General features: G+C 55.4%; 1 protein-coding gene across 1 annotated transcript in view; it reads left to right on the top strand.

Moving 5' to 3' along the window:
• Nucleotides 1-13,277, top strand: part of LGR6 (leucine rich repeat containing G protein-coupled receptor 6) — a 120,048-nt gene that overhangs the window by 1,433 nt on the left and 105,338 nt on the right. The window lies entirely within an intron of this gene.

The following is a 13,277-nucleotide window of genomic DNA, read 5'->3' as shown; positions in this document are numbered from 1 at the left end:
GGGCCCAGTGTGAGACTGCAGATCAGAGCCGTGGGGAGGCTGGGCTTCCCTTGCTTTCTCAGTGGCTCCTGTCTGTGGGTTCACTGTGGGAGCTCAGGCTTGGTAAGAGGTGGGTCTCTGGACCCTGGAGCTGGAGGGCCCCGGGGCTGGCTGGCCCTCCCCCTTGCTGCTTTCTCCTCCAGCACAGCAGTGCCCAGGACGGTGGCTGAGGACACAGCTGCTGAATTGCGGTGGCGGAGAGGGGAGGGGCTCCAGCGGGAGATCCTCTCTCCTCTGCCTGGGCAGGGAGAGCAGAGCTGTCACCGTGAGGCTGGGTGGCCTTGGTGGGGGCATCCCAGAAGCTGGGAGAGGGGCCTTGCTCACTCTTGGCTCCTCCCAAGGGGACCCTGCCAGCACCATCTCCCTCCGCCGAGGCCTCCTGGCTCCCCAGGGGCCTCCCTGAAGTCATGTCCCAAGAGGCCGTGTTGGAGACACTAATTTGTGGGCAGGCGCCGAGGCTGAAAACCAGAGAACCATTTTTAGAGCTGAGTTGGGGTGAGATGGCGCGTGAAGGGGACCCTGTTGGGGGCAGCTGTCCTGAGGAAGGCTCAGAGGAGCTTCCCCTCAGAGCCTGAGGGCTGGGGGCACTCACTGCTCCCACCTGGGCAGGAGGAGGGAGTGACAGCACATTCCAGACCACCTAACCCCACCCCCATCCCTGCTCTGGGGAAAGGAAACCTGCTCCCCCAACCCCAGCCCTGCCCAGGCTCCTTCCCCTTTTCTCAAGGAGTTCAGGTGGGAAAGTCTGGGAACATCTGTTCCAGGGAGACGCTGTGGGGCTCCAGGACCTGGGTGCTCTGAGGAAGAAGGGTCTGGACTAGTTTTCACGGGGGTCCAGCAAATGTTTGTTGAGCTAAGTGGGATCCGGGCAGTCAGTTGTGGTGGTGTCCTGGAGGCATGTGGAGGGTCCAAATTGCTACCCTTCATCAGGCTCCCCTCCCAGTTCTCCTGTCCTTAGTTGGATGCCCCTTTCTACTTGAAGAGACATAGGCTGGGGACCAGTGCAGGGAGGGAGAGGAGAAAATAGTGTCCATATTCTAGAAGGGCAAACTGAGTCCTTCACAGCCCCGGGGGGTGAAGGCAGGGACAAATACTCGGAGCACCTGGGAGGCTGTGAGGGTGTCCCCGCAGCTGGCAGAGGAGAGCTGGCTCTGGCCCCCATGCGTGCTATAGCTCCACCTTTAGCCATTTTACACATTGGGGGTATATGACATTGTTTTATTTGAAGGCAGCATTCTGTGGCTAGAAAGAGTTTGGGAATGGCATCTGTAGGGTCTTTCTCTGGGGGAGCAGAAGGAAGGTCCCTTTCTTGGGTTGAAGGAGCCTTTCAGAGATTGGTTGCTCCAACTTCCTTCCAGACGGACCCTTTTTCTGGAAAAACTTGGGGAAGGAGTGGTACAAGGTCACCTTTGGAATCCAAGCACTCCACCATCCATGCTGACGGAAGATTTTCCACCATCTTGTCACAGTTCCCTGCAGCTGTGAAGGCTGCATTTGGGTTCAGTGGAGGTGCTACTTTCTAAACTTGTCTTGCATCTCTGGGGAAATGGAGAAAGCGTCTCTATCCCAAGACTCAGATTGTACTTCAGAGACTGGGAGAGAGGAGGGGAAGGAGATGGAGGAGGATCCTGAGGCAATGTGGGCGATTTAGCAGTGGACTCTGGAATATTGGAGGCACGTGGGAGAGAGCCATGTCCCCTGCCCTGGGTGGCAGAAGGGTCCCATGTGGATGGTGGATGAAGGGGTCTCTGCTGGGGGCATCTGGGCTGAGGGTGGCTCAGAGGAGAAGCCTTCTTTCTTTGCATCTCAGGAGAGCAGGCTGGTCACAAATGGTATTGAACGTGGAGCAGGCCTGAGGGCTGTCATTGAGAAGACCAGGGTCAGAGGCATTGTGGAGCTCCTTTCCTTCTTAGCAATGACAGGAAATGCCCAATCTGACCTTGCCTCAAGGAGCCCAGCTCTAGCCGAGGCTGGTGCAGATTTGCATTTGATGATGGAACCAGCAGTGCCTCTCTCTGTCTGGGCCCCCAAACTCTGGTTCCTTCCCAGCTCTGCCACCCACTGAGTCACTGAGCTCCTCTAAGCCTCCGGTTTTCGTCATTTGTATATGGAAGGAAGTGGGTGGGTAACAGGGAGGGTTAAATGAGATAATATGTCTGTATAAAGTCCCCAGCGCAGTGCCTGACGTACGGCAGCGGGGGTGGGGGGACGTAGAAGTAGTGCCTGTTATTATAATTCCTGCTGTTGGGTGGAGATGGATGCAAGCTTCCAGGACCCTTCACACAGGAGGGAAATTGAGTCCAGGGATGAGTATGGAACTCAAGGGGATGGTCTGTGACAGGAAGTAGAGAAATGTCTGCTAAGGAGTCAACTGTGGGTGCTGGTCTTGGTCAAAGCCTGGGTGTTCTGGGAGCCTGGGATCCAACCAGTTGGTTGACAGTGGGGATGGGGGTGGGAGGGGAGTGGACACTTAAGTCTTCCTAACACAGGGTCAAGAAGGAGAAATGTAAGATTAAAGCACCAGGTGTACAGAGCAGGTCAGAGTGGTCTTGAAGATCCTTAGAAGCAGCTGTAGATTGAACCCTAGGAGGCACGAAGGAACGATGGGCTCCAGAGGATACCTGCGGGTCCTCAACCTGCCCCAGTAAAAATTACTTCACATCTGCTTCCCCATCTTGGAAAGGTGAGAGTCTCTCCTTCTAGCCAGTTACCTTTCATGGTGCACACACCTCCACCTTCCTCCATCTTGGTTCTTGGGAACACCAGAAAGTCTTCTTTACACCCAACTGCTATCCTTTGCTTTGGAGGCAACCAAGTTCAAAAATTATGAATCTTTTGGGGCCCAATGCCAGCCTTGTTTGCTCAGGATTGGGAGGACAGACTTCAAATGCCCACAGTCTTTCAGGCATCTCTCATTTAAAAAAAAAAATCTCCTTCCGAACTGAGTCTCCATGAGCCTCACTGGGGTTTGGACCTCCTCCCTGGGTAGGGCCTGTTCTGGGAACCCATCTGGAGGAGAGGGAGCTCTGCCGCATTGCAGTCTGATGGTGATGTGAAGACATGATGCCTCTTGCTGTGTCCCACCCCACACACGCACAACGAAGGGGCAGGAGTGTCCAGACAGCAAATACTTGTCCCAGAGCAGGAGAATCTGAGTAGTTACTCTGAGCGCCTCCTTTGGCTCCCAAAGTCAAGCAGTGTCAGGGGCCCATGGTGGGAGAAAAACTGTCTTGGAAGACTGTAAAAGGCCCTACACATGCAGTTACCCCTGAGCACCCCTTCCCATTTCCCACTGTCCCCAGGGCTAAGGGAGGGGCTGCCCCTCCATGCAGCCTTAGACCGATTATTAGCCTCTTGGGACCTCACTCCCCTGAAGACTGCCCGTGTTAACCACTATGCTTGTTTGAAAGGTCAGATAGTGTGTGTGTGTGTGTGTGTGTGTGTGTGTGTGTGTGTGTATTCTAGATAATTTGCATTTTCTTCATCGCTGCCTGGGGGGGCGGGGTATTCATGACCAGATGGAGGCAGGCTGCTGGGGGAGGACAGAGGGGTTGAGAGCATAGGCATTGGCTCCAAGAGAGCAGGGGAAGAGTCATCACTAGGCTGTGTGAACCTGGGCCAGTTGATCCATGACTTAGTTTCCTCATCTGTAAATGGAGCTAACCTCATAGGGCTGCTCCATTGATTCACCTAAGTAATGTTTGTAAAGGGTTTGGCACAGTGTATAGCCTGTGGGAAGAGCTCAATTAGTGTTAGCCAGTGTTGTCATTAGGGTGGCCAGGGTCAAGAAGTGTTAGCCATGGAAGTCTTCCTGGAGGAGGAAGTCCTGGAGCTAGCCTTGGGAGGAGAGGGAGCGCTGTTCTGTGAAGGAGTGGAATGGCATGCGTGGTGCGTGGGTGCGTGTGTGGGTGTGGGGGGGCATGAGAAGGAAGAGTGGTTGGCAAGGAGACAGAAGTCGCAATACTGGGAATCCAGAGGAGCTGTAGTTTGCTGCTGGCTGGTGCAGTCTTAGAGTGTCGGGGTGGGAGCAGGGGAACAGATGAAAGACCCCAGGTGATTCCCAATGTGTCCAAATGGGCCTTGCAGGGCCAATCACACGAGGACGCAGGACAATGTGCAGCCTCAGGGAGGAGAGCCAGCCTTGGGCAGGTGCAATGTACCAGGTGTCATTTCTCACCTCCCCGAGGTCAGGCCTTGGAGCCGGAAGGGAAACTAGAAAGTTTCCCTTTCTAGTAGATTCCAAGAGCCTGAGCTGTCCCCGCCTTCCTGAAATTTGGGATTTGTGAGTTCTAATCCTCAATCCCTCAGTTGCTGTGAATGCTAGCTCCCAGACTCTTCCGGACCTCAAGGTCGACGTGTTTCATTGAAAGCCTAGCATAGGTGAGGCTGGGAGAAATCAACTCTGAGCCTGCTCTCCTGATGGGAGGGAGAAAGCCCCAAAGGAGAGCCACTTGGCGGAGATGGGCTGTAGGGGAAAGGGACAGGGAACCGGGGAAGGATCTGGGCAGCACCCAGACCAGGGTAGAGAGGAGAAGGGCAAAGCAGGGGAGAGTGATTCCAGGAAACCGGCTGCCAGCCTTCCTCCAAAGCGGAGCCTGGGGGGACGGGCCCATCAGAGGGCAGTCCTGGGGGGTTGCCGGAGGAGGGTGAGTGTGTGAAGGAGCCAACACCCCAGTTCAAAGGAAAGGCAGGAAACAACCCTAGGCAAAAGAAAAAGGAAACCTCTCTGCTCTGGCAGCAGCGGGCGCTGGGCGCGGCCTGGGAGGGGCGGCTGGGGGAGAAGAAGGCCTGGCTCAGAGCAGAGCTGGCCCCCCGCCTGCGCCCCGCTCCACCCCGCCTTCCCCCTCACCGTGGGCTCTCAACCCTGATGGCCCCACACGTGCCGCAGCCCGCTTCCCACACTGACCCGTGCCCACCAGGCAGAGAGGCGGACGGGGCACAGGATAGGGTGCTCCATGGGGAGGGCGGGGCTGGCTCTGTGTGTGGGCTCCAGTCCCCTCCCCGCCTTCTATGGGCTGTGCATCTTCGGACAAGTCACTTCACCTCTCCCCCGTGAGTTTCTTCATCTTGAAAATGGAAGAATGAACAGTATTTGCTTGGAAGGGTTCGGGTGGAGCATGGGGGAGGGTCCAAGGAGAGCAAGAAAGTGAAGCACGGTGTCTTTCATGGTAGCCCCGCTTTCAAATGTTGACGATTTGTACTGTTTTTCTCAATCTCTTCACCTACAAATGATTTCCTGAGGCCCAGAAAGTGAATCTGAGAGCCACCCATGACAGGGTGGGGATTTAAGGTGCTAGTGTGATCGTCTACAGCTCCGTCAGATGGCCAGCCCACCTCCCTCCCTCCCTCCCTTGCTGCTTCTGTATTAGTGGAGCCCCCTCCTTCTGACTTGCAGGGAAAGGGGCCTTTCACAGAGCCCCATCTGTTCTTGGGCTCCTAGCCCTGGGGTGATGGAGGAAGTGATCTCCCTCACAGGTCGCCCAAGGAGATGGGCCCTGGCCTGGCACCTGGTGGGAGACTCTCCAGAGGGGAGAAGTCATTCCTCTCCTGACTTCCAGGTCATTCCAGCTGGAGAGCCCAACTTCTCCCCGGAAATGGGAGTTCTGGGAAATTAGAGCCTTCTCTGGTATAGCCCCAGGAAAGGTAGGGATGTCTGCCCTGCCACATGCCCTAAGGGGCTGGTGCGGATTCTCCTCAGAGTTCTGGGCCCTAAAGGGCTGTGTGACCTTAGGCTAGTAACTCACTCTCTTGGGTGCAGGGCCAAGGACAAGGAGTGTTGCTGGCTTTGGGAAGGTACAAGAGCCGGGGGTGGGGGAGAAATTTCCAACCCTCTTCCTCATGTTGGAAGTGACTTCTTGCAGCCAAACTGAAATGGACACACTGACCCAGGGGCTCTCAGAATTTGGGAGCCCCTTCATGAGAACTAGTTCTTTGCTTAAAAAGTAGGGTGGTCCCTAATTTCTGATGACAGCTGAGGTCTTTCCTTCTGCCCTTCAGACATGGGAGAACAGGTCTCAGGAGGAGAAAATCACCCAAGAGGCCAAACTTGGGCAGGGAGTAGAGTTATTTTGGAAGCAGCAAAAGGACATGGTGGGGGGGGGAGTAGAGAGCTATGGGGTTGGCAGGGTGCCCCCGCCGGAGCCGTGCCAGAGCAGGCCACGGGCGGGCTGGCAGCGGGCAGGTGGGGGCTGGGCCCGCTGCTCAGCGACGGGCACCTCCAGAGCTGAGGGTTTTCTTTGTGCCACTGTCTTCTTTCTCCTCCAGAGCCACTAAGAAGTCCTCTGTCTCTTGAATTCCTCAGGACCTGGGGGCTCCGGCCCCTTCTGATTAATTGGGTGACATACAGAACCTAAGATTGAGGCCAGGAAAGCACCTTGTGCCCAGTTTTCTGCCTCTCCTGTCTGCTGGTGGGGATGCCTTCTCGGTCAATGTTTTCATTCCCTGGACTGTAGCTTTTCTTCCGGGAAGAAACCAGATTGTCAGGAAGCTCATTCCTGGGGCCCAGGAGGACATATCCAGTAAATTGCCATTGTGCTGGTGTCTCTGTCTCACTGATCATGGGAACAGCTGACACGTACTGCATTTGTTAGAGTGCTCCCCTGGCCTCATCTCTTAGAAACCCTGGGAGAGAGGTCCTAGTGTTATCCCCATCTTACGGATGAAAAAAATGAAGCTTTTAGGTGGTGCCGGGATTTCAACCCAGGCAGTCTTTGCCCTGACCATTGTACTGCCCTGCCTCTCAGGGGATCAGAGCTGGGGGCTGCTGAGCCCCGAGGGGATGCGCAAGACTCTGGGCATTTTAAACTCACAGGCTGAGCAGGCCCTCAAAGCCTATTTCCAGTTTCCTGTGTTTCTCAAGTGCCAGTGGCTTCATTCCCTCCCACTGGCCAGCAGTGTCTCTGGAAGCTCCTCTCTGGGCTGCTTGAAGGGAAGATGCGGGGTCCTGTGAGGCAGTCAGGATGGGGATAGGGATGTGACGGGAGACAGGATAGGTTGGCTCACTGCACCAGATGGTCATGGGGAGTGTCCCCCAAGGACCAACAGTGAGGTCAAGAGCACTCCCAGGACAGGGAAGACTGGGCTGGCTGGGGGAGGCCCCAGGGAGGGAGGAGCGGCCCATCCTGAGTCCCGAGGGACCAGGGGGTTCAGCTGGGGAGTGAAACAGGGAAGGCCCTCCAGGAGAAGGGAAAGCATGGGCCTCGAATGCAGGATACTGTGGCTTCTGTTACTTCTTCATGACAGCCTTTTCTGTCTTACTCCTCAAGGCAGGATAGTCCAGAGCAGGGCTCTCAGCCTTTTTCTCCTTGAGCCACACTTAAACACACACACACACACACACACACACACACACACACACACCACAAAAAGCCCACAACTGATTCAAGGTGTTTAGCAGCTGGGATAAATCAACTCGGCTGCTCCGAGCCAAAGGCATCTGGCCAACCCCAGGCAGCATCTGGCCCCCCAGGGGCCGAGACCCTCTCTGCACACCTGGAAACACTGCTGTGGAGGACGAAGCTCATGTTTGCAGCCCGACTACACAGGTTCAAATCTCATCTCTGGTGCTAACTCGCTGGATGGCCCGGCCCGATGGATTCTTCACCTTGCTCAGCCTCTACTTCCTTAGCGGCAAAATGGGCATAAGAATACCAAGCTCTTTGAAGGAAGTTTATAATCTGGCAGAGTGCTTGGCGCACAGCAAATGCCCAAGACATGAGAGCTGTTGTTATTACCCACTCTGATCTCCCTTAGGAGAAGCTCCTGGAAGGAGCAGCTGAGGCAGGCACAAAGTGGCTCTGAGGTATCTCACCTAGGCAATCTGTCATCCTAGGGCTGTGCTGGGAATGAGACCCAGAAGGTTGGTTCTAGAACACAGTTCTCTGCATCCTCTCCTCCACTGTACCCTCCCCTTTGCCCTTGGAGGTGCTGGAGGAGGTGGAGCGTCCCTGAGAGTGTCCAGACAGGCGTATGGGGGAAGAGTGCTGAGTGCCTTCCATTGTACGGTGTCAGGGATTTGGATATGGTCCCTAGGCTTCAAGCCAAGGCAGAAGGACCCCTGAAGGGGGGCGAAGGCAGCAGTGGTGGTGCACACGGGGTGCCATCACCGCCCCCATCTATCACCCCAGCCCAATACATTGCTGGGGTCACCGCAGGGCAGGGAGGAGGTGCGCGTTTAAGTGGCCTACAGACGACCAAGAATGTCGAGGTTTATTCCACTTGCCCGTGTGATTTGCAAGTCTGAATTGTCCCCGACCTGAGTTACCACTGATTCCTGGGAAACAGGCCAAAGGCAGCAGCCGCTCAGGGGCTTTTAACACCTCCTGTAGGAAGGAAGCCTTCCCAGGTTGATCCAGCCTAAGGATTCTTTTCCCCAGGTCTCTGGTCTCTCCCAAGTTGCTTCATGGTCTTTTGCGTAGAGGACTGTGCACAGCAGTGGGGCAGCTCTGTGGGTCGAGTGCGTTGAAACCCCGTCTAAGCACCGTTGCCATAGAGCACTGTTCTGATTCTGATAATACTTCTCACCCCAGCTTGTGTTGTGGTCTCCCTGTTAATGGTCAGTGATCATGCCGCTCAAACTCTCAAGCCGTGTGGGGAGCAAACCATTCATTTGTTCATTTAGCGGACGTGGGCTGAATGTCTGCTGCCTGAGAGAGCTCCCTGCTGAAGGCTTTCTCATGTCTCCACGCTTGTGGGACTGGTTCCTCCTTCCTCCCCTTTCAGACAGCAGGGTGTAGAGGGGCAGGGGGTGGACACCCAGAGAAGAGGTAGGGCCAAGATTGGAGGTAGGCTTGGGGGCTCCAAAGCCCACGCTCTTTCCTCTGCCCTGGGGGCTCGGAGAAGGGGATAAGACAGGCACACAAATAACTGTGACACATTTCAGGGAGTGAGGCGTGCACCAGACGGGTCCAGATAAGGAACAGCGGGCAGGCGCACAGAGGAAGGAAACTGATGCCATCGAACGCAGAAACCCCTGGAGAGGCAGTTGTGCAAGGGGAAAACCACAGGAGTGGGCGTTAAAAGCCCTAGATTGACACTCATTTGCAAAACAGAATATAATCATCTCTCCCCGATGAAGTGGTTGTATTAACCAAGGTCCTGCCTGGAAGAGTGCTTAGCGCATAGAGGATATTATTACCCCTGCTGTGAAAATGTCAAGTAGGGCTGCATACCTGTGTGTGTTTATGGGGTGTGTGTGTCCATCTGTCTGTCCACCTGGCAAAGGCTGTCTGCCTCATCAGATTCAGGGTGCCTTGAGGCCAGGAGCCATGTCTCTTTGCATTAGAAGTTGGAGCTCCCAGGGGAAGAAGGGCTGTCCCTCAGGCTGCAGACTGGGAGCTTCCTGAAGGGCAGAACCTATGCCTCTCTCTGGTTCCCTTCCTCTTAGATCCACATCACATCTCCCCTTCAAATGCAAGGCACATGAGCACACACAGAGACACACAGACACACACAGACACACGTGGGCGTGCGCCCTAGTACCTGCCCCTACCTGCAGGGGGCGCTCTGAACAGGACCACAAACAATACAGGACTATGCATTCAGTCTGTCTCCCTCCCCCTTAGCTCCAGATCTGGGGCAGCCCAGGAGCAGGGGTGTCCGAGGACGGAGAGGTGGATCGAGTGTCCAGGAATTGCGAGGACTGAGGCAGGAAGGGGCCGTAAACTAATCCCCTGCCTTTGTGGTGGACAGAGCCGATTAGGAGGCTGGGAGGAGACAAGAAAGGAAGGGGGCTATTGTCTCGGACAAAAGCAAGAGAGAACGAGAATTGGGACAGGGCCTGGGCCCCCCGCCCTCCCTTACCTGGGGGCAGACCCAGGAGAGTCTGGAGCCAGGAGCCAGCTGGCTTCTCAGATCGGACTGGACCCTGGCTCTCCCAAACAGCAGCCCTGCACTTGTGAGCTGGGTGACTTGGGTGAACCCCTTAAACCAGGGCCCACTTTACAGACATACCCCTTCTACAGTCACCCAGGCCTCCTGTCTGGGCTCACGCTTTGTTGTCACCGTGACCTTACAATTCGTAATCAATTTGTAACAAGCAGCCCCGCATTTTTATTTTGCACTGGGTCCTGTAAACTTTTCCGCGCTGACCCTCTCTGAGCCTCCTAGTTCTGGTGTGTAGGATGAGGGATTTCTTGACTGGCCTCTCTTTCCAAGTGGTCATAAATTCAAATGAGACCCCTTCTCTGTGCTCCCATCCCTAACATGCCAGATCCCAAACATACTCTGATCCCTAACATGCCAGATCCCTAACACGTCACAGTCATGATGGACGTGGGGACGAGGGCAGGAATGGGTGGGAGGAGGGGCCGTCCAAGGGACGCCACAGGGTAGGAGAGGCAGCCTCTGTCCAGATGCACTGGAGACGGCCTTGGGGCTGGAAGGGACACTGGGCATCATTGAGCTGTGGACAGTTTTTGGCTTGAGTATGGCATCTGCAGGGGGCAAGGGTTAGGGGCTGCCATGTGCCGAGGGGAGGCATAGGGTCCACCTCTATCTTGGTGTGTCTACGAATGAGTCACTTCTCAGACTCTGGTGGGCAAGGTCGTTGCTTGAAATGGGAAGGTCTCTGTGTGTGTAGTGGCCCTTTCCAGTTTTTCATGGTTTAAAATTTTTTTAATGTTTATTTTTGAGAGAGAGACAGAGCGTGAGTCGGGGAGGGGCAGAGAGAGAGAGGGAGACACAGAATCTGAAAGAGGCTCCAGGCTCTGAGCTGTAGGCATAGAGCCCGACACAGGGCTCGAACCCACAGACCGTGAGATCATGACCTGAGCCAAAGTTGGACGCTTCACCAACTGAGCCACCCAGTCGCCCCAGTTTTTCATACTTTAGTAGAGTGGCTAAGTGTATGAGCTCTAGAACTGCCTTCCTAGGGCTCAGACCCTGCCTCTGCCTTTTACTAGGCTTTGGGGGGAGGATTTACTCTTTGGTGTTTAGTTTCCTCACCTGTACATGATACAGATGATGATGACACCCACCTCACAGGGCCCTTGGGAGGGCTGAATGAGTTAATAAATGGAAAGTGCTTAGAACGATGTCTGACGCATATAGTAACCTCAGTGGGTGTGAACTATTATTATTCATTTATTCAACTGACAAACGTTTATGGAGTGTGTGCTCCCTGGCAGGACAGCTGTGCTCCACACCCGGATTAACAGTTCTCCATGTAACAGCCGCAGCGGCTGGTCCAGGGGGGGAGACAAAGATTTAGTGCCACCCCGTGTGAGTCCCCCTCAGGAAATGCTCCCACCCACCTGCGATGCCCTGCTCCTACCCGCCCCCCTCCCCTCCCAAGTTCTCCAGCCCTTCAGCTGTGGGTTTTCTTCCTACTGTGCGGTGAGGGGCTGCACATTCTGGAAGAATGGGGAGGGTCAGTAGACCCCCTCCTCCAATTTTGTCTGAAACTCCCCTGCCCCCTGTCCACCTGGAGCTGAAGTTCTGCTCTCTGTTCAGAGGAGTTGGAATCAGGAAACCTGGGCTAGAATTCTGTCTCAGCCACCAACTTGCTGAGCGCCTTTCGACAAGTCCTCTGATCTCTTCAGGCCTGTTTCCTGTTGGGCTCGCAGGCCCTGATCCTAGGACATCATAGAGACAAACGATCGTGTATAAGTAAAGAGGCAGAGGGAAGAGAGGGGGTGAAGGAGCACAAGGGAGGTCATGTTGAGCCTGCGATGAGGAAGGTGCCAGGGTCCCTGGAGATTTGCAGTTTCACTCAGTGAGACTTGAGATCCCAGGGGCTGGGACAAGGCATGGCCATCACCAGCACCTCCAGGGCTGTGTGCCCAGCCAGAACAAGGCCCCCCATTAACTATGTGCAGCCAGCGGAAAGAGGAATGCCCCCCCCCCCGCCAGCCGACGCCACGCCAACCCTCGTTTCGTTGCTGACTCCCCTGATCTGAATACAGGAGCCCAGGGTGCCGCCTCCCCCTCTGCCTGCCCTGCCTCTACCTGCCAGAAAGCATTAGCCTCACCCTTCAGATTGGCATGGGGGTGCAAAGGCACCATGCTGCGGGGCCCAGGGGACCTGCTGGGGGTGGGGCTTGGGGTCAGGAAATACCTGGGCTAACCCCTAGAACCCTGGTGTGCTCAGTGCTGATGGACAGCCCCGGGGCCTCCAGGGGGGCCGGGGGTAAAGAGTGTAGTAAAAGGAAGAGGTTTAGAAACTCAGACGTTTGCCCCGGGAGCCCTCAGCCCCCAGCCCCTGACCTCGGCTAGAAACCACCCCCCCCATGGACAGAGCAAGTCCTTCACCACTCTACCATTTGTTCAGTGTTGCCCCTCAAGAATGTGATCACTGGGGGGCGCCTGGGTGGCTTAGTTGGTTAAGCGTCCGACTTTTGCTTAGGTCATGATCTCGCGGTTCGTGGGTTCGAGCCCCGCGTCGGGCTCTGTGCTGACTGCCAGCTCAGAGCCTGGAGCCTGTTTCAGTCTGTGACTCCCTCTTTCTCTGACCCTCCCCTGCTCACGTTGTCTCTCTCTCTCTCTCCTAGAAAAAAAAAAAACATTTAAAAAAAATTTTAAAAGAATGTGATCACTGGGAAGTTCTTCCTGGTGTCCTTCCTCCTTCCTGCTCTACAATCCCTGAGTTTCCTTCCTGTTTTGGTCACAGGGGAGAAAGAGCCAGCAGCTATCCCTGCTCTGTTAGCCTCAAAGGTACTGGCGGGTGGGCTTGGTTTCACTCCGACTTCTGCAAGAGGAAGTGAGCATGGAGGCAACCTCAGAGGCAGGAGATACGGCGTGGTCCCCAGGGACACTGGAGGGGCTGCTGAGGCCACCAAGGGTCTCTGCCTGCCCCTCTACGGGGACCACAGCACCCAGGGCTGCATCCAGCCGGCTCAGTGCCCCTGTGGCCCGATAGTGTGGGCAGGGGGCAGAGTTGATGGGTGGAGCAAGGGATGGATTTTAGCCTCTGCTTGGCCTCTTGACCAGGCCACAACCTGTCACAATCGGACATCTCTGTAAATCAGTCTGATCAATACTCCGCAAAAAAGTGGTTGAAAAACCATTTATGAGGGGCTGCTTAAGGAAGACTTATGCCATCTAGTCCCTCAGATTTCCCAAAGCCCTTTTACTTGAAGTATGGGCTTCAGCACCGGGAGCTGCGAGAGTGTGCAAGAGCTCGGTCCCTACTCCAGACCCACGGAGTTGGAATCTGCATTTCAGAGTGTGCCAGGCATTGCCCTAAAGCTTATCCTTGCAATAAATCAGACCATCAGCTCAGTCCCTGGCCAGCTACTCTC

This window comes from Crocuta crocuta, unplaced genomic scaffold (assembly GCF_008692635.1).
Source record: "Crocuta crocuta isolate KB4526 unplaced genomic scaffold, BGI_CrCroc_1.0 scaffold318, whole genome shotgun sequence".
Lineage (NCBI taxonomy): Eukaryota > Metazoa > Chordata > Mammalia > Carnivora > Hyaenidae > Crocuta > Crocuta crocuta.
Note: the sequence above shows the minus strand (reverse complement) of the source record. Positions and strands in the feature narration are given on the sequence as shown.